This window comes from Strigops habroptila, chromosome 6, assembly GCF_004027225.2.
Source record: "Strigops habroptila isolate Jane chromosome 6, bStrHab1.2.pri, whole genome shotgun sequence".
Classification (NCBI taxonomy): Eukaryota; Metazoa; Chordata; class Aves; order Psittaciformes; family Psittacidae; genus Strigops; species Strigops habroptila.
The window spans coordinates 61,228,555-61,248,643 of record NC_044282.2 but is presented as its reverse complement, the minus strand read 5'-3'; the positions used below and the strand labels follow the sequence as shown (position 1 = coordinate 61,248,643).

The 20,089-nt window shown below is 40.9% G+C and overlaps 1 protein-coding gene across 18 annotated transcripts in view; it reads left to right on the top strand.

The window, feature by feature from the left end:
- The window catches only part of HMBOX1 (homeobox containing 1), a 125,390-nt gene that overhangs the window by 17,888 nt on the left and 87,413 nt on the right, over nucleotides 1–20,089 (top strand). For 3 of the 18 annotated variants that reach the window (XM_030490952.1, XM_030490954.1, XM_030490953.1), the window contains exon 1: nucleotides 17,748–18,606. The exons of 14 other annotated variants lie outside the window; for them this stretch is intronic. The gene's annotated coding sequence lies outside the window, so the exon portion shown is untranslated. Of the gene's footprint in view, nucleotides 1–17,747; nucleotides 18,607–20,089 lie in introns of those variants that run through there. One more of the 18 variants, XM_030490945.1, reaches the window with a different exon arrangement.

The following is a 20,089-nucleotide window of genomic DNA, read 5'->3' as shown; positions in this document are numbered from 1 at the left end:
TGTGGTTTTTTTGTGTTCCACATAACCTTGATTTCCCACTGATGTGCTGAAGGACTACCTTGGACTGCCTTTCACTTCTTAAGGCCTAGACCTGAAAACATTTGTATAGATACTTAACCTTATGTGACAGATCGTAGTCTCACAGTTAGGGCTTTTGAGTACAAGTGGTGTCAAGGAAGGGGATGGTCTATCTTTTATGCATTTGTTTGTCGCAGAGAACAAGGCAGCCCTCACTCCAGGTAACGGGATCCTGATAAATGCCTTCATTCATACTTCTCTGAGTATTTTCTTCTTGTCCTCCATTCGCACCTTGCTGCATAAGAAAGCAAGCTGTCAATATGGGCATCTTTTATCCAATTTTTAGGGTGGATTTTTTTTTAAATGTCAGCCTTGAGAATCTACATGTTATCGAACAGTCTCGTATTTTAGCAGGACCCAAGATCTCACTTTTGCAGTGAAAAGCTTACATATGTGAACTGTGATGGTTTCGGTTTGAGAAGAGAACCTGAAAACCTGTAATGGCATGGTTTCTGAAGGATGCTTGTATTCAGGCATCTCTTTGAGGTTCGTACGTGCCAGTTCTTCTTGGGTTTGTATTCCACTTCTGACCTGTCCTGTGTCTCCAGCTGGTTGGTGGTTTCTGAGTTCTTACATGAGCTGTTGCTTTTGCACTCACTAGGGTTTGTGTATGCAGTCCTGGGTATAACTTAGCTCTTGGTGTGCTGTGACTTTAAAGCACTGATAAAAGGACTGTTAAAATGGGGGAGGGAAGGCAAAAATGTGAAAAGCTGTTAGATCTTAAAGATTAATCAGCCTGGTTTAAATAGCAAGCAAAGCTACAAACATTCTTTTCTACACAGCGTGTTTTCTTCTATTCTGCTCTCGCAAAGTTGTTTCTCTGGGGGAAGATTTCAAGCTCCACAAGATTGTGTTCCTCTATTAGTGTCAGGACACAGGCTAAGATTATTTGTGTGAATATGTAAAACCAGTTACATTACCTAGGGTTACTTTCATGCTTTCTCGCTTGGTAGAATTATGGCCTCATCTTGCACCATGGCTTATCTATTATCCTGTTTATGCCTATCTGTATTTGCAGACTCATACTCTTGTGTGTGAGCTTCCATCCTAAGTGAAAGAGAAGTCAATGTAAATGATAGGGACTTTCTAGCCTGTGTAGGTGATAAAACCAGTCCTATTTACAAATGCTATGAAGAATATACAATAGTATTCTCACAAGAGGGGTACAGCCAGACCTAGGGTTGCTATAATTATTTAGTTAGGTAGTGGTTTTCAGTTTTGGGGTATTTTTATGGGAGGAGTACATACCCCCGTGCCTGTAAACCATGTCCTGCACCCTTAGAACACACAAAGAACTGTTTCAGCTTTGCCACAAGGAAAAAAGTGATATGAGGAACCTGAAAGATAGGGGCGCTTCCTAAAACAGATCAAGCTCTGGCACTGTCATTCTTCCTAGACCTGTATTCTGTGGCAGCCACTCATCCTTTCCCCTTTCACCTCTGCTCCTCTGGTTTCACTGCTCGCATAAGTAGGCTCAAAGAAAGGTTGAAAAACTGTGCTGGGAGCAGGCGGAGCAAGGGAAGCTGGTAGAAATGATAATTTATTCTTTTACATTTTCTTCTCCAAATTGATTACCAGTTCTGCTTACGAAGCACCTTTTACAACACAGATCAACCGAGGAAGTCTTGCTTAAATCTGTATCAAACAGCAAGTTCCCATATTGGCGTTGGTAACTTTCTGACTCTTGGTGGTCCAGAAGGTATTAGAAGGGGGGCCCTGAAATAATTGCAGCAAAATTAAACATTCTGTGCTCTACTTATGGACATGTTCTCCAGTGCTGTTGGTGCTTGCTGGTGTTGTCTGAGAAGTATAAGCTGAAGGGATGCAGGATTTTTTATCAATATTTTTAATTAAGAAAATGTTCTATCAATAAGGTTAGTGGTTTTATGACTCTACCACTTCCACGTGTCTTAGTGGGATACAGCATGGCCCATGGAGTTGTTTCCAAAAAATTGAGGTTTTTAGGGTCAAGAAATGTCATCTTCTTAGCCTTAGGCAAAATAAAGTAATGTATAGCGTGCAGGTTACACAGCACATCCTAGGTGATTAACAGACCTCTTGCATGCATCCTGCTGCTTTGGACTGTCTGTAAAGTTGATGTGTTTTGCTACCATGTAGGGTTGTAATGAGAATTAATAGTGCTTTAGTGATGGAAACGTATATACGTGTAACTTATAACTGAAAATGTGTATTCATTAACTGAATAGCATTTGATACAAGATCAGAGTTTTCATTTATGGGGACACTAGCAGCTTTTTTTATCTCACCCAACCGAAAGCAGAGAGAGATGGGCAAGAGGTCAGGTGGGGATCAAGTAGACATGGAGCTGGACGATAATGCCTGTGAGTATTCTAGGGGAACTGGTTTGGTCCTTCTTGGTTGTAGGCAGCAGGGCACAGGGTAATAGGGCTCTGGCAGCCTGAAACTGTAGCAAAGTGAAATGGCAGAGGTGATTAGCAGTGGATGGAGAGGTTGCGTGGTGGTTGGGAGTTTATTGGGAAGGGTTTTGCTCCTGAGAAAGGCTTAACTCCTGATCCATTGAAGAGTGGTTATTAGATTACCTGGCAAGCAAGAGAAAATACGGATAAATGAGAAGTTGTGTTTTCTAGCACCCACTGTCCTGTTGCTTCCCTAGGCATGATTTTTTTGGGGTCATTTTTTTTTTCTTCTTTCTGCTGAATAGTGGACTCAGATCTAGTGAGTTAAGGGAAAATAAGAGTGTTGCACTTGTTTGAAATATATTGGAAACGAAACAGTCTTAAAGGCAACAATAAACTCTCTGGTATAATGCAGACTAAACCATACTTAAAGCAAGTCTATATCCATCATTCTGATATACTGAAATCCCAATCTGCTGATTTGTTGTCAGGATGATGAATTATGACCTTTTTTATTATTTATTTTAAGGTTTAGTGGCAGACTTTGTAAAAACATAAAGCATGTCTGGCTTTGGTTGTAAGGTTTGTCGAATGGCTGGGAGAAGCTTTTAGATTTGGAGCACAAGTGGTGGTTTGTTTTCATGTATTTATACACACAAATGCATTTGTATGTACGTAAAATTTATGTTTGTTTGTGTATGTAACTTATAATGGGTGAAATTGCAACCAGGTATAAATCACATTTAGTTCTGTGCATGGGAGCGGGTAGAGGTCAGTTCATGTGTATTGCCTTGCTGTGCTTAGGAGAGCTCCTACGTGTAGAGAGACAAGTTAAAGCTGATGGGGATCCAGTTTAAGATGAAATGGGTACAGGCACTAACAATAGCACTCAGGTTGCGCAGATTTACTTAAATTGCTCCGAGGTCTGGTTTAATCATAGAATCCCAGGTTAGAGGGAACCTCAGGGATCAGCTGGTCCAACCTTTCTAGGCAAAGCGTGACCTAGACTTCACGGCCCAGCACCCTGTCCAGGTGAATCTTAACAGTGCCAAACGTTTGGGTATCCACCACTTCCCTGGGGAGATTATTTGAATGCCTGGTTGTTCTCATGGTGAAAAATTTTCCTCTTGTGTCCAGTTGGAATCTCCCCAGGAGTAACTTGTGCTCATCACCCCATGTCTTTTCCACGTGACTCCTTGTAGAAAGGGAGTCTCCATCTTCCTTGTGCCACCATTTAAATAAGGGAACATGATGATAAAGTCTCCCCTGAGCTGCCTTGTCTCCAGGCTGAACAAGCCCAGCTCTCTCAGCCTTTCCTCATATGGCTGCCCGGTCCTTGGACCATCTCTGTGTCCCTTCTCTGGACCCCCTCCAGCCCATGCACATCTTTTTTGTAGAGTGAGGACCAAGCCTGAACACAGTATTCCAGGTGTGGCCTGACAAGCACTGGGTAGAGTGGGGCAGCACTCCAAACTCCAAGTGCAGGCAGGACCTCGTACTTGAGTGTAGCTCCTGCTCGTGGAATTGCAGCGGTAGCAGTGCTTTCTAGCTAACCTTGTCATTTAGGTGTCCACAAAGACTAGCTTTGGCCTCTTAGAAGACAGAGAGAAGTTTCTCCAGGGAGCAAGTCAATCTGCAATTAGGTTCCTGTTTGGAATAATCTGTAGAGGACTCTACTGTTAAGAGATTTTGTAGAGGATTTTGTAGAGGATTCTTCCCTGTGAGGGTGCTGAGGTGCTGGCACAGGTTGCCCAGAGAAGCTGTGGCTGCCTCATCCCTGGCAGTGTTCAAGGCCAGGTTGGACGGGGCTTGGAGCAACCTGCTCTAGTGGAAGGTGTCCCTGCCCATGGCAGGAGGTTGGAACTAGATGAGCTTTAAGGTTCCTTCCAGCCCAGATCATTCTGTCATTCTGTGACTCCTGCCTCCATTACCTGGAAGAAGAGCCTAAGGAACGTGTTCGCTTGTACTCTGCTCTTACTAACCCACCCAGAACAGGCACTGGCTAAACTGCCCAAATGCCTTTGGTTTTCCTGTTGTCTTCTCCCCTTCCCTTAGCTGCTTAGGGCAGAAATAGGACTGCCTCCTAGGTAGGTAAAAGATCTGTTGGATAGATCCCAGAAGTTCTCGTACCTTCAATAAATGCATCCCATAGATGCTGTATTAAGTACGGCTGCAGAGGGTGGGTGGTTGATGTGTCGATCATCGCAGTTAACACTGCAGGATGTAGATCGATTTAAATCGAAGTGGTTCAAATAGCAGGCAGGAAACTTTGGTTCGAATAATTGATCTTCAGTGTTGTTTTGCACATGTATGTATGTAGCTCTGCAGAAAAAGTCAGGTGTCAGGAAGTAACCTAAGCAATTACATTACTTCCCATACATTTATTAAATGTTGAATTAGAAAATGGTTAATTCTCTGCATATTTCGCAGCTGATTCTTATTTAAAATCATGTCAAGCTACATTTGGATGGAAAATGGAATTCAATTGAAAGTGCAGTTTTACTTGACATGAAGGCTGTGTTACACTTATGTCAAAATACAGTTTTGCTTTTACAATACATTTATTAAATACAATGAGTCTTGTCTGGATAAGGTAAATTTCACTTAATTTCTGGTTACCTTGCCCTTCAGAAACACAGAGCTGAAACTCATCAGCTTATTTTTATTCCTCATTTAAAAGCGAGAAACTGTTTTTCCTGCTTTCTGAATTCCCAGCTGATTTCTCAACTTGGAAAGCAGTAGGCATTGAACTGAGCTAAATAAGCAAAGTAAAAAGAAAATGTTTGTTCTTTTGTACTTGCAGACAAGGATGCTGCTTGAAAGATGGGTTGGCACTTAATCAGACACTAGTTCCCACTGCTCACCAAGTAACTTCCACTAGTTCACTGGCTTGGTCATCTTTTTCCCTTGGAAAATTTTTGCAAAACACGCATCTTATTCATTTTTCTAATTTAAACTATTTTAAATTGGAAAGTAATTTTAAAGCTTTTATTTTTAATCCGCGTGACTCCGCAGCGATGCAGATGCACCTTTGCTTGTGAGTATTGCAGCTGTGTTTGTGAAATCAAGGGCATGTGTAACGACAGACCCAGCCCCGTCAGATACCCGGTAGCTGAATGTGGGACTGACAGGGCGTGCTGCCATCTGGCTCTCTTCTGCTGGTTGTGGATCTCCCGTACACGCAGCCTGGTACTATAGTGTCTTTTCTGCTCTGGAGCCTCATATCGCAAATTTGGGCACTTCTCTGTGACCGGCCTTTCAGTGGTGTGTGGGGCTGGGGACAAGGAAAGAAGTTGTTCCCTGTGAGGGTGGAGAGACACTGGCACAGGGTGCCCAGAGAAGCTGTGGCTGCCCCATCCCTGGCAGTGTTCAGAGTCAGGTTGGACAGGGCTTTGAGTGGTCTAGTGGAAGGTGTCCCTGCCCATGGCAGGGGGTTGGTACTAGATGAGCATTTAGGTCCCTTCCAATCCAAACCAGTCTATAATTCTAACTGAGAATTCATGGCCTTCACATCCGGACTCAGAAAAGAAGTGACCCAAGCACTGTTCTTAAGAATTAGCTCTTCTCTGAAGATTATGTCTACATTAAGTCATTCAGCTGTTTAAATGATGGGATTTAGTTTGGCTTTTTTGTTGTGCCTGCTCCTAAGTTTTTAGGGTGAGTCTCGAGAAGATTCTTGGAAAGGAACTTAAATTGCTTCAGTTGAAGGATATACATTCATGGCAGGATACTTGCTGTGTAACAGGGCTCTCTGCCGGCTATTTTGAGCTTGTTTATCTTTATAGATAATGCTTGCCCTGGCATCATTCATAGTACTTCTTTAACTTTTAAAGCCTTTAAATGCAAGTTAAACATAGACCATCTACTTCTACCAAATCCTTCTTTGAAGCTCACGTGAGATGTTAAAGATGGCAGCTGTATATCCTTTTACTGACCAAGCAGTAGTGCTTGAGTGGATGGCAGAGCTGCAGTCTGTAAACGCTAAAATTGGAAGTAGTTCATAGAAAAATAAGAAATGGTTTGAACTCTGCTAAAGGGAGCACAGGAAAGTCGCCCTGCAGTTGCTGGAGCAGGAGCTCAGTTTGCAAAATGAGCATTCCCGACAGATGCAATTTCTGTGCAGTAGTTAAAAATAAATTGTGAGGAGTTAAAAAAAAAGTTGGGAAACAAATCTGGGCATCAGTTTATGGCAGCTTGAGTTTTCTGAGCGTATTGGGGAATGAATTTCTGAGATTTTGAGGCAGGAAGTGTCTGTATGCAGCCATAATAGCATCTTTTGCTCTCCTTTCCAGACATTAACATTTCCCGTTCTGTAGGTCTGGACTGTTTGCTCCCCTGAAATGAGCTAAGCTCCCTTTACTTTTTAAAATGAGAAAAATGGTGTTTTGCTACATAGAAGGAGTTGAGGTAGGGTTCTTTTCTTGGTTTGTCCAGCTTTAGGGTTTTTTAGCACTCAGCGTAATAATTTAATGTTTATGAAGTTTGTGGGGTTTGTTCAATCTTGAACAAATAAAAGCCTTGAGTATGATCTGAGTTCTGTCATCTAAAAATGTTGTGTTTTCCTATTGCTTACTTTGTTTTATTTACCAATTAGTGGTAAGTTCATAGATTATAAATACATGGACTTAGGTAAAACTATTTTACTAAACTGTAGAGTATTTGCCTTTCATTCCTTCCCTCTTAGTTTGAAGTCAAAAGCAGAAAGCTATTTAGGATTGATAACTTTCTGATTTTCTTAGGAACAGATTCCTTTTTCCTTCAGTTTTTTCCCCACATGTGTGTTGGAGATACCATTTATGCTCTGATCCTGAAAATGCTGTAGTAATCCTGCTAAATCCACTTTGAATTTCCCGAGTGGAAAGGCTCACGCAGTTGGGGCCGTGCGTTCTCTATCGAAGAACTTTTTAAAATGGTAACTTTATGTGAGAAATTGTAGCACTATTTAATCTTCAAAGTACTGTAATACTTTAAACTAAAATGTATTGTAATTGGATCAAAATGACCATGATACAGTTATTAGCTTTGTGCTGTTGCCTTAAAATGTTTGCATTTAAAAAAACCTGCTTGATATTCGAGACAACCTTGCTTTTGTGTATACCAATAAAAAAGGTAAAAGCACTTAATGTTTATTCTTCATTTTTGAGACTTGTAGTTTGTGTAAAATGTTGTGCATGGAAAGCATCGTCTGAATTCTTAGTAGTAGATTCTTGTGGTTTCCCAGTGTGCTTTATAATGGTTTAATTTTATATGATCCTGACATCCTTAGTGCACTCTCCTCCTTCCAGTTTCTCCAGCATTTCCTTTCTTCATTGTAGCTTGAACTAGATGCTGCAGAAAAGAAGGTGGAACCATGGAGAAGAGTTAGGGTTTTGAAGGGTGGCTTACAAAGGGGTTTGGCTAGTATCAGAATCACTAGAAAGCTCAGGTGAAGAGTCAGAGGGAGAAGGAAACTAGGCAAAAGTCGTGGGAAAGATCTAAGTGCATCAGAAATACTTTCTGTAGGAAAGACCAAAGCAGGTCAGGGGGAACTGGAATGAAAATCCATCTTTCACGAGCCGAGCACAGAGGTTCTAGCTAATACTTTTGTCACCTTTAGAAAAGGCAGGTTTGTTTTGATGAAGTAGCTCCTACACTGTGTTAATCCCGGCTTTGCTCCAATGATCAATGCAGGAAAACAGCATGCTGTGAAAATTTACCACTGTAGATCAATAGTCCCTAGCTACCCACTGTATTAAAGATAATTGATGGGTTGAGGGGCTCTTGTAAACACTTGTTTGTCCCATCATCATGTTTGCTTGTTTGTTGATGTAAGGACATCTACTGAGCAACCATCAGCTGTAATATATTTCTAGTTTTACTTGGGATTACTGCAGAATGTGCGTTCGTTTATCTTTTAAACCACTTCAGCATCCCAGATATGATTAGACATCAGTGATGGAAATGTATTAGTTGATAGTGACTTCTATAAATTTTTAAAGAAGAACACAAAAGCCTTGCTTGTGCTGGGTGAATTGAGATTTGAAGAAATACCCAGCTAACTTTGGCCCCTAGATGACATTTTAAGGGATAAACGATCAAGGTTATGCAAATGAGGGAATTGATCAAAACTGGTGATTCAAATCACTTTGATTTACATCAGCAAGAGGGAAGCTTTGATTTAAATCATTGATTTTAATCTTGTTTTGGGATTGTACTTTCATTATTTTCCTAAAGGCAGGTTGATTTTCATTGGCTGGTAACTATTTAAAGCGTGTTTATTTGCAAACAAGTATAGCTCTTAAATTAATTTCTTAATTTCTTTCTTTGGGCAGGGGAGGGAATGCTTAACTAACTGGTAGGGTAAGTGGGGCAGGGATCTGTCCCTAATCAGGTGCATAATTTTACAAATCCTCATTAAAATTCTTTAACATTTACGTTTTCTAGAATTGGCAAATGAGCTCTATATAGATGAGGATTGGAACTGAATGTAAAAAAATCTCACCATTTGGAGATCTGTATTTAAATGTAGCTATCTAAAAAAGCCAGCTTAAAAAAAATATTAAAAAAAAAAATTACAAAAGCATCTTACAAATGTTTTGCATTTTAAAACTGATACATTAAACAAAGAAAGCATTATCTGCAGTTAATGAACTGAACTGTTTCTGGATGCCATGTCCTTCAAGGTGTGAGAGCTGGTAGATCTTATTCTCTTACCTCTCTCTTATTCAAAGACTAGAAGAGGAAAACAAGCTTTCCGGCTTTTTTTTTTTTTTTTAAATGCATTTTATCATTATTATTTTTAAACTCCCAGTTGGTTATTCGGCTTTTGAATGAACAAGTAATTGATTTGAATTAGATGAATAAACTAAAATGAGCAAAATACTCCTTATATGTGCAAAAGAGGGCAAAAGTGGGTTAGTGCTTGCGACTCTCCTTCAGGTGCTTATGCTGTAGTTTTCACTGGTTCAGGAGTCGGATTTATTTCCCTTCCTTCCCAGCCTCCCCTGAAGACAGCAATAGCAAATGTTGCTAAATATTTTACGTGTAATTTTAGATAATGTTATAGTAAGCCTATGCTTTCGAATAGACCAAAATTTGAATAGAACTTTTAAAAAAATCAATAAAAATGTAATTCAGAAAACTTTTTTTTCAATGTTCCCATATGAAATCTATATGAATATCAATGCAGAGAATTTCTTAGCATTTTTTTGATGGGGAATGCAATCTAGGTTTCATAATCAGCGTGAAAGAAATGTACGAAGCTCGTTTTCAGCATGGAATACGTATCGAATTTCTTTCCTCCCACCCCGAAGGACTTTAACAGCAGATTACTTTTTTTTTCTTTTTTTTTAGCACAGTGTGTCTGTCTCGCAGACAGGTTCAAGTGGTTTGGTCGCTGTTTAAATTCACAAAGGCAGACAGATGCAGTTCTGTTTCCCTGCGATTAAAACCAAAAGTCTTTCACGCTTTTTTTGTTCCTAGACCACAAGACTAGTTGAAGCTGTAGAGCGGTTATAATGAAGGCTGTATAAGAATAGGCAAGAGATACTGGTCTGGTTAGATTTTCTGTTATATTTATTTTATTAAAATTGATGGGATGATGACAGTTGTGTCTCAACTGTTGAGCACCTTAAATCCTTTGGAAGTTAACTATTATGTATATATATAAGCAAATTGTTAACTGTTTGCTTATTGCTCTACATTCTCAGGCACTGTAGGTACTTATGGTTAGGAAAAAAGGCAACAGTTTCAGGCAAAGCTGATGATACATTCCCATCTTCAAAAGTATCAAATCTGTGATGCTTCTTACAGCACAGTGTTTGTGGTCTGCTGAACACTGTTTCTGTATCTGGCTAGAAGATTCTGCAGGGCCTCTCTTCTTCCCCCAAAACTCTCAGAATTAATTCTTCAGAATGTACATTTCTACTTTTGTACCACCTTAAAACAAATGTCCCACCGTGGTGATTTACCAGCACTCTGTTGTTGAATGTGCTATACTGTAAATCAGGCTGAAAAGTGAGGTTCCAACATTTTGTCACTGTCAGTTTCAGTTGAATTCTGTATTGTCAGGTTATTCATTTGCTGCCATTTGTGTTCCTTGGTGATGCTGTGATAAATAGCTTTACCTTCCATCATTTAAGTGACTGCTGCTGGAAATGTCAAATTTACCAGGTTCTTTCACATGTTAAGCTCTGCTTAATAAGTTAGAAATTTTTTTTTTTTCTTTTGAGGTGGGGAAGCCTTTATATGAGTGCAAAATACTGTTGCTGTTCAGATCTGTAAAACTGGGAGGAGGGAGTAATGATATATACAATCTTATGATAAACCAGAAATGTCTGTTGTTATATCCTTGGGTGCTTATGTCCCACATCATAGATTACAGGATGCCAGAGAGGGACTCTTCATCAGGGACTGTAGCGATAGGACGAGGGGTAATTGGTTTAAACTTAAACAGGGGAAGTTCAAGTTAGATATAAGGAAGAAGTTGTTTACTGTGAGGGTGGTGAGGCCCTGGCACAGGGTGCCCAGAGAAGCTGTGGCTGCCCCATCCCTGGCAGTGTTCAAGGCCAGGCTGGACAGGGCCTTGGGCAGCATGGTCTAGAATGAGGTGTCTGTGCCTGTGGCAGGGTGGTTGGAACTAGATGAGCTTAAGGTCCTTTCCAACCCAAACCATTCTATGATTGTAATGTTTTAATTCTCAGTTTCAAAAAACCTTTGCACATACCTGAATACGGAGCCTAAGTTGGTGGCTGCTGCAATGTACTGAGCCAGTTTATATATGTTGGAACATCCATTTAGAAAAAAGGTGAAAGAGAGTAGAAATATCACATGGTAAAGAGAAATTGAGTGGTAACTGCTCTTTACTTTTACTCATAATACAGGGGGTGGTAGATATAAAATGAAATGGAAAGGATATCCTTCAGGAATACATGCCAGCCATGATAAAATACAAGGATTTCTTGCCTGTTGCTGTGAAACACCCGATTTCTGATACTATTATTTCTCTGGTCCTTCAAAAATGTGGGCATGGGAGTAGCCATAGAGATTTACAGTTAATCAGTCCACGCAGAGGCAGTTCCTGACCAGCCGTAGCAGGTACTTTCCCTTGCTTAGTTGAACAGGCAAACAAAAATGGGATAGGAATGTAGGGCAGGAACAGGACTGAAAACAAGATGTGAAGTTAATCTAGAAGCTGAAAATGTGGCAATGAAAGGCTGGAGAGTTGAGTTCTGAGATGATTCCTACAGGGAAAGGGAAAGGCAAAGACATTTAAAGTGAAACCCACCCATTTGCCAAGAGTTGTTTAAACCCAATGTGAAAGCGTCTTGTAAAGAAATGAGGAGTACGCCATTTTCTGCGTTAGCTGTGGGGAGTACAAGAAATAGTCGACCTAATTTTCAGCAAAAAAGTTGATATTAGGAAAGTAATTTCTGTGTTGGACTTCTGGAATAGCTCACTTGGGGAGTCTTAATATTCTGGTTGCTCTTCCCTGAGTTGCTGTAAGCTTTTCCTGCCAGTAACTTCATCTCAATGCAGCAACAGTTATCTGTAAAGTCTAAGTGATCCTGCAATAAAAGGGCCTTCTTAATCAAAGATGGTAAAGTCCGAGACAGTCAGTGCTTTCAGTATTGGCATCCTGTTCTGCTAAGGCAATCCCACGTAGGAGGAAGACAGACACAAAAAGTGATTTGGCTGTAATGCAGCAAAACAAATTCTGGCCAAATTGTGGACTTGGAGTTAATGGGTACACAGTGTTACTCTGCAAGTCTCTATAATGCTGACTGGAAATCAGGATGAGTTTTGTAGCTTCTTAACTACTTAAGACTGTTTTGTTATTTCAAGTTTGGCTTCAGCTAGTGAAAAATGGGGCACTTTCATGTCTTACATTCAAAAATAAAAATGTTTTAAGAATATTAAAGGTAAATCTTACTAGATTGCTTTAGAGCAAGTGTAAGGCTGGGATCTAATCCATTTGTATGCATGCATGTGTCATCTCCCCTTCTACCCCAGCCAACTGGGTGTTGACTTATGGTGTCAGTTTTCTCCTTGATGTAGAATGAGTCTTTTCTGATGTGCCATGTTTTACAATATATTCACACGCTCTGGCTTGTGGAACGGCTGTGCATAAATTGTGCCCAGGCCATTTAGGAACGTAATATCCCTGCAGGGTCAGACTGAGGGTCAGACTAGCCAGATTACAGTAAAAACACTACTTGCAGAAGCTTAGCCTTTATCGAGCAATTGAAGAAGTGGCAGAAACCATGCTCAGGGCTTCAGCTTCATATATTAAGACTGACAAAGTTCAGGCCATCCAGTGTCCCTACTCTGCTCCTGCACAAATCTCTCTCTCTGTTACCATTTTTCTCCATAAGCCTACTTGACCCACCTTCTGCAGCACATCTGCTGTGCAACTCTTCTCAACAAGGCCACTTGCTGGCTCTTGACTGATTAGTCTCAGTCACAGGTAAGAATGGCTCCAAACTCCTTTTGACAGATTAAGAGGGTTCCTTAGAACCCATTTGATTGTTCCCAAGAACTTCATATTCCGAAGTATTAGATGTGAGCAGTATTTTGAAATCTATAGAATCATAGGTTGGTTCAGGTTGGAAGGGATATCCATCTAGTTCCAACCCCCCTGCCATGGGCAGGGACACCTTCCACTAGAGCAGGTTGCTCCAAGCCCCTGTGTCCAACCTGGCCTTGAACACTGCCAGGGATGGGGCAGCCACAGCTTCTCTGGGCACCCTGTGCCAGGGCCTCACCATCCTCATAGTGAAAAAATTCTTAGCTAATGTTTGTTATTTACAGCATAAAATATGAAATTTTAAAAAAGTTATTAAATCAGAGTTTGATAAAGTGAAGAGGTTGATTTCTGTCTTAAGAGAGGGTATAAGATGTATTTATTCACTTTACATTTCTCAGCTTTTCTTTTTCCACTTTCCCTTCTATCATTTGACTCTGGGAGCTGGAGCTTAAAGAAGAGCAAATGCGAACTGTGAATGTGAGAACAGTGGGAGAATGGCTAAGATATTTTACTTTCTGATTTGGATTCTAAAGAAAGTCCTAAAAAAAGAGACTGCCAAAGTTACCCCACTTCTGTTTCTTTTTTTCAAATCCTTAAAGGGTTTCGTTAGTACAAATCCTTGGTGAGAACTGTGGGGAGTCAACCAGCACTCTCTAGTCATTAACCCTTCCCCAGGATCCAGGTAGTTCACTGTGTGTATCCTGCTTCTCTTGTAGGGCTCATCATGTGTTGTCCAAGCACCTCAATGGCAGCAAGAGAGGCCAAGGCAAAAGCATCCTTTTGGAATAGACTTGATGGCTTTAGTTTGAGAGGTTTAGCTGCGTAGCTGTGTTGATGGAGGAAAAGGATGATTTCTACTAGAACAGTAATATTGTGTAGAGGACAGTGTTGACATAGCGAGGGATTACTTACTTCAGTGCACTTGGTCCCCTGTTTCTGTTGGAATAGTGATAAAAGCATCCTCGTGTCACTGTAAAGAGGTGAGGGAGGAAATCATATCACTTTAAGTAATACAATATTGTAATTTCCTAGAGTGGCGAGGCTTGAGTTTGAGGCTTAGGTAATATTGGGTCATAACTTCTCCCACTCCATTTGCTCGCTAAGATCCTGAAAGGATTTTGTGAGCTTTCCACATGAGTGGCATCTTAGTCCTACTGCTGTCACAGCATGCGCAGTCTGTCATGATATTCTCCAAGTACGCTGCTGTGGTTTTTCACTCCCAAGATTCTGCTTTTAAATTAGCTGTTTTAAGATACCTTGCCCATTTGGAAACTGGCATCTTCTTGTAGGGACATGTCGTCTCTTCTACTGTCAGAAGAAATTCAGATTTTTTTTTTTAATGCAAAGTGTATCTAGGAAGATCCATCTGTTTTGGCTACTATATGAGAGAGAACTCCTAACCAATGCATGCAGTGAACTTGCACTCGCATCCTAAAACAATGGTTTAGGTACTTGATTAGAAAGGTGGGAACTGAGGGAGAGATGTAGTTTATGGTCTTAACGTCCTCAGCAACTGCTGTCCTGGTTTGTTCTCTGGAGGATCTTGCAGCAGTCTTACCACTATAACTTTTGAATGTCTTCCAGGCGTTCTTTATATGACTAACTTCAGTCATGGGAATTTAGCAGCATTTTCAATGGTAAGTCGTATTTAAACAGGGGTTAGACCGTTAACAAATAGTATCATTGCGTGGATGGGGACAGAGATTTATATAGCAGATAAGTGTGCCAATACATTATCAACAGGATGTAAAGAATCATAAAGATCTAAGCAATAAATGAAATTGAAAGTACCCCTTCATATAAGTCAGTATTTAGAACTAACTAAAAAGTAAAAAATTCATCCTGTAGTCTTCTGTGCTTGGCAGCAGAATTGTTAGTCAGCAAGAATGTGCAGAACTTTATGAAGAAACGTTTTTTAGATAATTGCGTGTTGCAGACTGTCTAGAGGAACTCACATTTTATTTTTGGCGTATTGCATTATTGCACGGTAGCTCTTACATTTTAAAACTGATGTGTTGATTTATATATCCTCCAGTCCTCTGGTGGTCATCCAATTTCTAAGCTTGGATACCTCTGTTCAGTAACTAGAGTTAAATTCTTCAATTCTCAGATAAAAAAACTTTCCAAGATCCCACCTCTGCAGCTCTAAGGACAGTGGTGAAATGATGAGTATGATAGGTCTAGAAAAGTCCATTCAAATCTGAATTTTGAAGTGTATACATTTGAATGGGTTGAACATTCCTCTAAGCAACATACATGCACTTAGGGAAGGCCATGACACTTATCTAGAAGTTCAGAATCAAAATGCAAGTAGTGTGTGAATTAAAAGGATTTGGTTTTTCTTTCATTGACCTTAAAATTGGAAGCTTGTAGCATAGGCAGTAGGCCTAAATTAAAACAGCAGCTTATTGCTGGAATTGCCAGTTGTTAGTATCACTGATACACAGCATAAAATCGTGGAATCATTGCGGAATCATCACAGAAAGAACGTTTGGGTTGGAAGGGACCTTAAAGCTCATCTAGTTCCAACCCCCTGCCACAGGCAGGGACACCTTCCACTAGACCAGGTTGCTCAAAGCCCCGTCCAACCTGGCCTTGAACACTGCCAGGGATGGGGCAGCCACAGCTTCTCTGGGCAACCTGTGCCAGCGCCTCACCACCCTCACAGGGAACAACTTCTTCCTTCCTAAGATCTCCTCTCAATCTCCCCTCTGTCAGTTTAAAGCCATTCCCCCTTGTCCTGTCCCTACAGGCCCTTGTCAAAAGCCCCTCTCCAGCTTTCTTGTCAGCTCCTTTAGGCACTGGAAGCTGCTCAAAGGTCTCCCTGGAGCCTTCTCTTCTCCAGGCTGAAAAAGCCCAGCTCCCTCAGCCTGTCTCCATAGCAGAGCTGCTCCAGCCCTCGGAGCATCTTCGTGGCCTCCTCTGGACTCACTTCAACAGTTCCACGTCCTTCTTACGTTCTTGCCTCAGAGCTGGACACAGGACTGCAAGGGGAGTTTCATCAGAGCGGAGCAGAAGGGGAGAATCCCCTCCCTCAACCTGCTGGTCACGCTGCTGGTGATGCAGCCCAGGACACAATTGGATTCAGTATTGCACTGATAATTCTGAGTCCTAATTGATAGAAAAGTGTTAGCAGTCTGTGTGGCAGCAAGTCATGCGGGGAAGGTATGGTTCCCACCGTTGATGATACAACTGTGCCTCTTGAAGCATGTTTTGGGAGGATGCTGCTGGCTCATCTGTGGTACCACAGCAGCTGGCAACAGAGGGGATAGAAGCATCCATCCACGCCACAAGAAGTCTTACGGCTTTTTTAAAATTGGCAACCATTGTAACTTTAATTCAAATCTGAATTACACATGTGTGTAAAATGGCCAGAGTCCTGGGTTTCTCTCCAACTGCTACATCTCTCTTGAGTTTTGGGGCTGAATGAGATGAGGTTAATGGACTCTGCATCATTTGTTTGGGTTTAAAATAAAGTGTGCGTGCCTGTATAAAAAAAATACAAACATAAAAAGCTTCTGGAAGTCTGAATGGTGAATTACAAAGAATCTTCCATGATCTTTGAAATACAGGGTGTAGCATGGAGGCAGGGTAACAGAAAGACGTATCAAAAAATGATGAAAGTCAGGACTGGAATAATTCTTCAGATGGTTGCTGTTCATTGTGTTATCGCTGTACACCAGAGTGGTCTGCTGCTTTGAAGGCGAGTCAACCTTGCTCTGAGATGCTGTCTTTTGAACTGCGGTTTGAGCTGGTAGGTACCTGACCCATTTGTACAGGAGCAAGGAGATACCTTAAGACTGCTTGACTGCATGAAGGGGTAGAGAGCTCAGCTCAGGAAAACAGCTCCATGAAAATGCTTGTGCAAAGGGATTTTAGAAAATAAGCTGTGTTGTGGCTAGGAAGCTTTTTGGTTAGCGGGAAGTTTGGGGTTTTCAGTGCTTTCCATAGATAGGCAGTCCAGCAGATAATACGGACTGAGGAGGAAAGGGTTTATACAAACCCTGGATGTGGCTCTGGTTCATTCTGGGAATAAAGAGAAATAGCTCAGTGGCCCATAGGTGTTACAGAAGAGCTCAACACTTTGGAAAATATGAAATATCTGAATATGAGGGATAAATGAATGTTTTGCTAGCTGTCATTTTGGCCACTTTCCTGCTGCTTCCCAAGCACCAGCCTGGACCCTGTCTTAAAGCACAAATTTTATTTGGTTCAAAACCACCTATAATAGATAATGTTTCTGCTTGTTTCTGGAAGTGGAAAAACTTCATGATCAATCAGCTATGAAAATAAATTGATGGCAACTCCACCTGTCTTAAGCACCGATGATTTGTTTTAATTCTTCCTATCCCTTTGCCTTCTGTGCCTCTCACAGTTACCAAGTTTCCTGCAGAAATTTCCTGCATTCAGTTGCATTATATTTGAAAAAAGAAAGGTTTCAGAGAAGTTAGGAAGTGAAAATGGCATATATAATGGTAGCCATAACTGTAGCCGTTGGTGCCAGTGACAGCTATAATTATATATGGGACGCATACATTCTAGCAGATGCTTCCCATTTAAACCACACTGGTTTCAGCATAGACCAAATTTAGGATCTAAGCATGGTGACCATAGCACTCGCTAAATCTCTCATTCCATCTTCTGCCATTTACTGTCTTTCTCAAATGCTCAGTGAGACTTTTTGCCTGGTTGTTCTATGGAACAGCTTTGATTTTTCTCACTTTGTGGTTATTTTAAGCTTCAGAAAACAATAAGAATGTACTTTTCTTTTTTTCCCCCCCTCTCTTTCCTCTGTGCTTTTATGAAAGCAGAATCTGTGTAGATAAAGCACAGTTGATCTGTTAGGGATTACTGTTTCTCAGTTATTCTTTTGCTCTTGCATATCATGCCTTTGTGTAGAAGAATATTTAAAGGTGCTGTGTAGAACAGCGAGATGAAAGATTCTTTGTGCATTGAAGAATTCTGGTGTCACAGGAGTCCACCTGTTCCCCCGTAACTTTTTTTTTTTAAAAAACTGAAGTTTATTTAAAGTGATTTTTAGTGCTCATAAAAGCTGCTGCATTTTGACAGCCTTCAAAATTGAAAGGCTGTCCCCACAGGTGGTGGCAGCCGCACTATGGCCTGGTATTCAGGGCACAGGAGTAGGAATCAGAAGATCCATGTTCTGTTCTCATCTTTATCACAGGTGACCTTGAGCCAAGTAGCATGTTGCTGGAGCTCAGTTTTCTGTGGAGAATTTTACCCTGGCTCATGAGGACGTTGTAAAGATTTGCTACTCTCTTAGGAAAGAAAAGACAAGGATAAAAACTTTTGGCATCACTATCAAGCAACAGACCTCATCTCCAGTCTACCAGCAAAGAGAATAATTGGCAGTTTTCAGGAGATATCACCACAGCCCATTGAAAGTCTCAGAATAAGTGGAAGTACTTTTTGTCTGTGCAGCATTGTCTAAGAGGAGCTAACCAAACGGTTTTCATGCAGGTCCAAAAAGACTGTTTCTGTTGCTGTGTCCTACCTGAAATCTTAGTAATTTTTGTGGAGAGTTGAGCTGGATCAATCCAGAGGTCCATTTGATGTAGTGTGTCTCAAGTAGTGGTCAGACGATTAATGCACCTATCCAGCTCGTGAAGCTATTCCTCTGATTAAGTAAGGAGGAGTTTTCTTTTTGACCCTTTCAGGCTATCAGCTTAATTCCCAGAAGCTTCAGATTTAATTACCCATATCATTACCACAACATGCATAGCTGCAGATTTTATTAATGACCATAAAATTATAAAATCCTCTCTAAAATGAATGCAAATTCCCAGCCAGAAGGTCCTTGCACACATCGGCTGTAGTACAAGTGAATCCCACAGGTTGCTGTAGCTCCTCTCATGTCCTTTTGTCAAATGCTGAACCTAGCTCATCTGTCTTTCTGCACCTGATTTCCTGCTAATTTACCAACCTCTAGTAATACTTTTCTGCATTCCGTCACCAAATTCAGGTTTTCTTGCCTCTAAATTGGTAGCTGAGCTGAAGTTTGACCCTTCTCGCAGCCCATTGTCATGCATTTAGCAGCAGGCTGACCTTTACCCCTCTCTGTTTCACACTTCTTGTGCTCACTGAGTTGCTTTTGTTCCTATCCCTAAAATGCTCTTTAATCCATTTCAATTCCTTTTTCCTGCACAATGCTTTATGACTTTGTAAATCAGTCTGAGTGGAACAAAATCAAATGCTTTCCCGAGATCCCGATAACTTATGTCCACTGTTTCACTCTTGTCTAACCTAACGATTTGATCGTATAATAAAAAGGATTTCAGCAGATTTGTCAGGCATGACCTTCCTTTTATGAATCTGTACTGGGTGTCCTCTACTAAATTATGCATTTCCAAATGTTCTGCAATTTTGGCTTTTATCAACACTTGCAATACATTCCCACAGCTGAAGCTGGATTTCCTGTTCTAAGAGAATTCAGCAGAATTCTGTCACAGCCCAACAAAATACATCAGTTTTTCAGAATTTTCCATAATAAAGCTTCCCTAGTTTCTACTTTTTGTCCTCATCTTACTGGGTTCTTGACATGGGAATTAGCATTCTCTTCTGTATAGCTCTGAGAGTACTCTGTGTTCAGGAAATAACAAGCTTGTTGTTGGCAGTTCAGCAGTTTGTGTGTCACATGTAGAATGAGTTGCTGAGTCTCAGTCCAGTTGCAGGTAAGAGGATGTAGTCTGGTAGCTCAGTCTCGATTTGGTTCCAAGCTTCCTAAATAATTTCATTTGAGACTGGAGGTCAGTTCACCTCTTTGTGCATCTATTTATTTTTCTGGCCTGCTTCCTAAAGAGTATTTTACATTGCAAGCTTGCTTTGTGCTTTTGTCTGAATATTTATGTGTGAGGAGGGAACGCAAACTCCAAATCCTTCAAGTGTTCTTGCTTAAAGCCCTTATGCTTATGCTTATACCTACTTTGAACATATAGCTTGCCACTTGGGCTATGCTTCCAAATACGGATTTCTCTTGGAGGTATGTTCTGACCCACCTACTTTGCACCGCAGATATATTTAGCAAAGTTATGCTGTAATAGTCCTTAAGCGCTGTCCCAAAGCTGTCATCTGCTCTTCTGCCTACCTCCTTCCCACTTACCTTCCATGC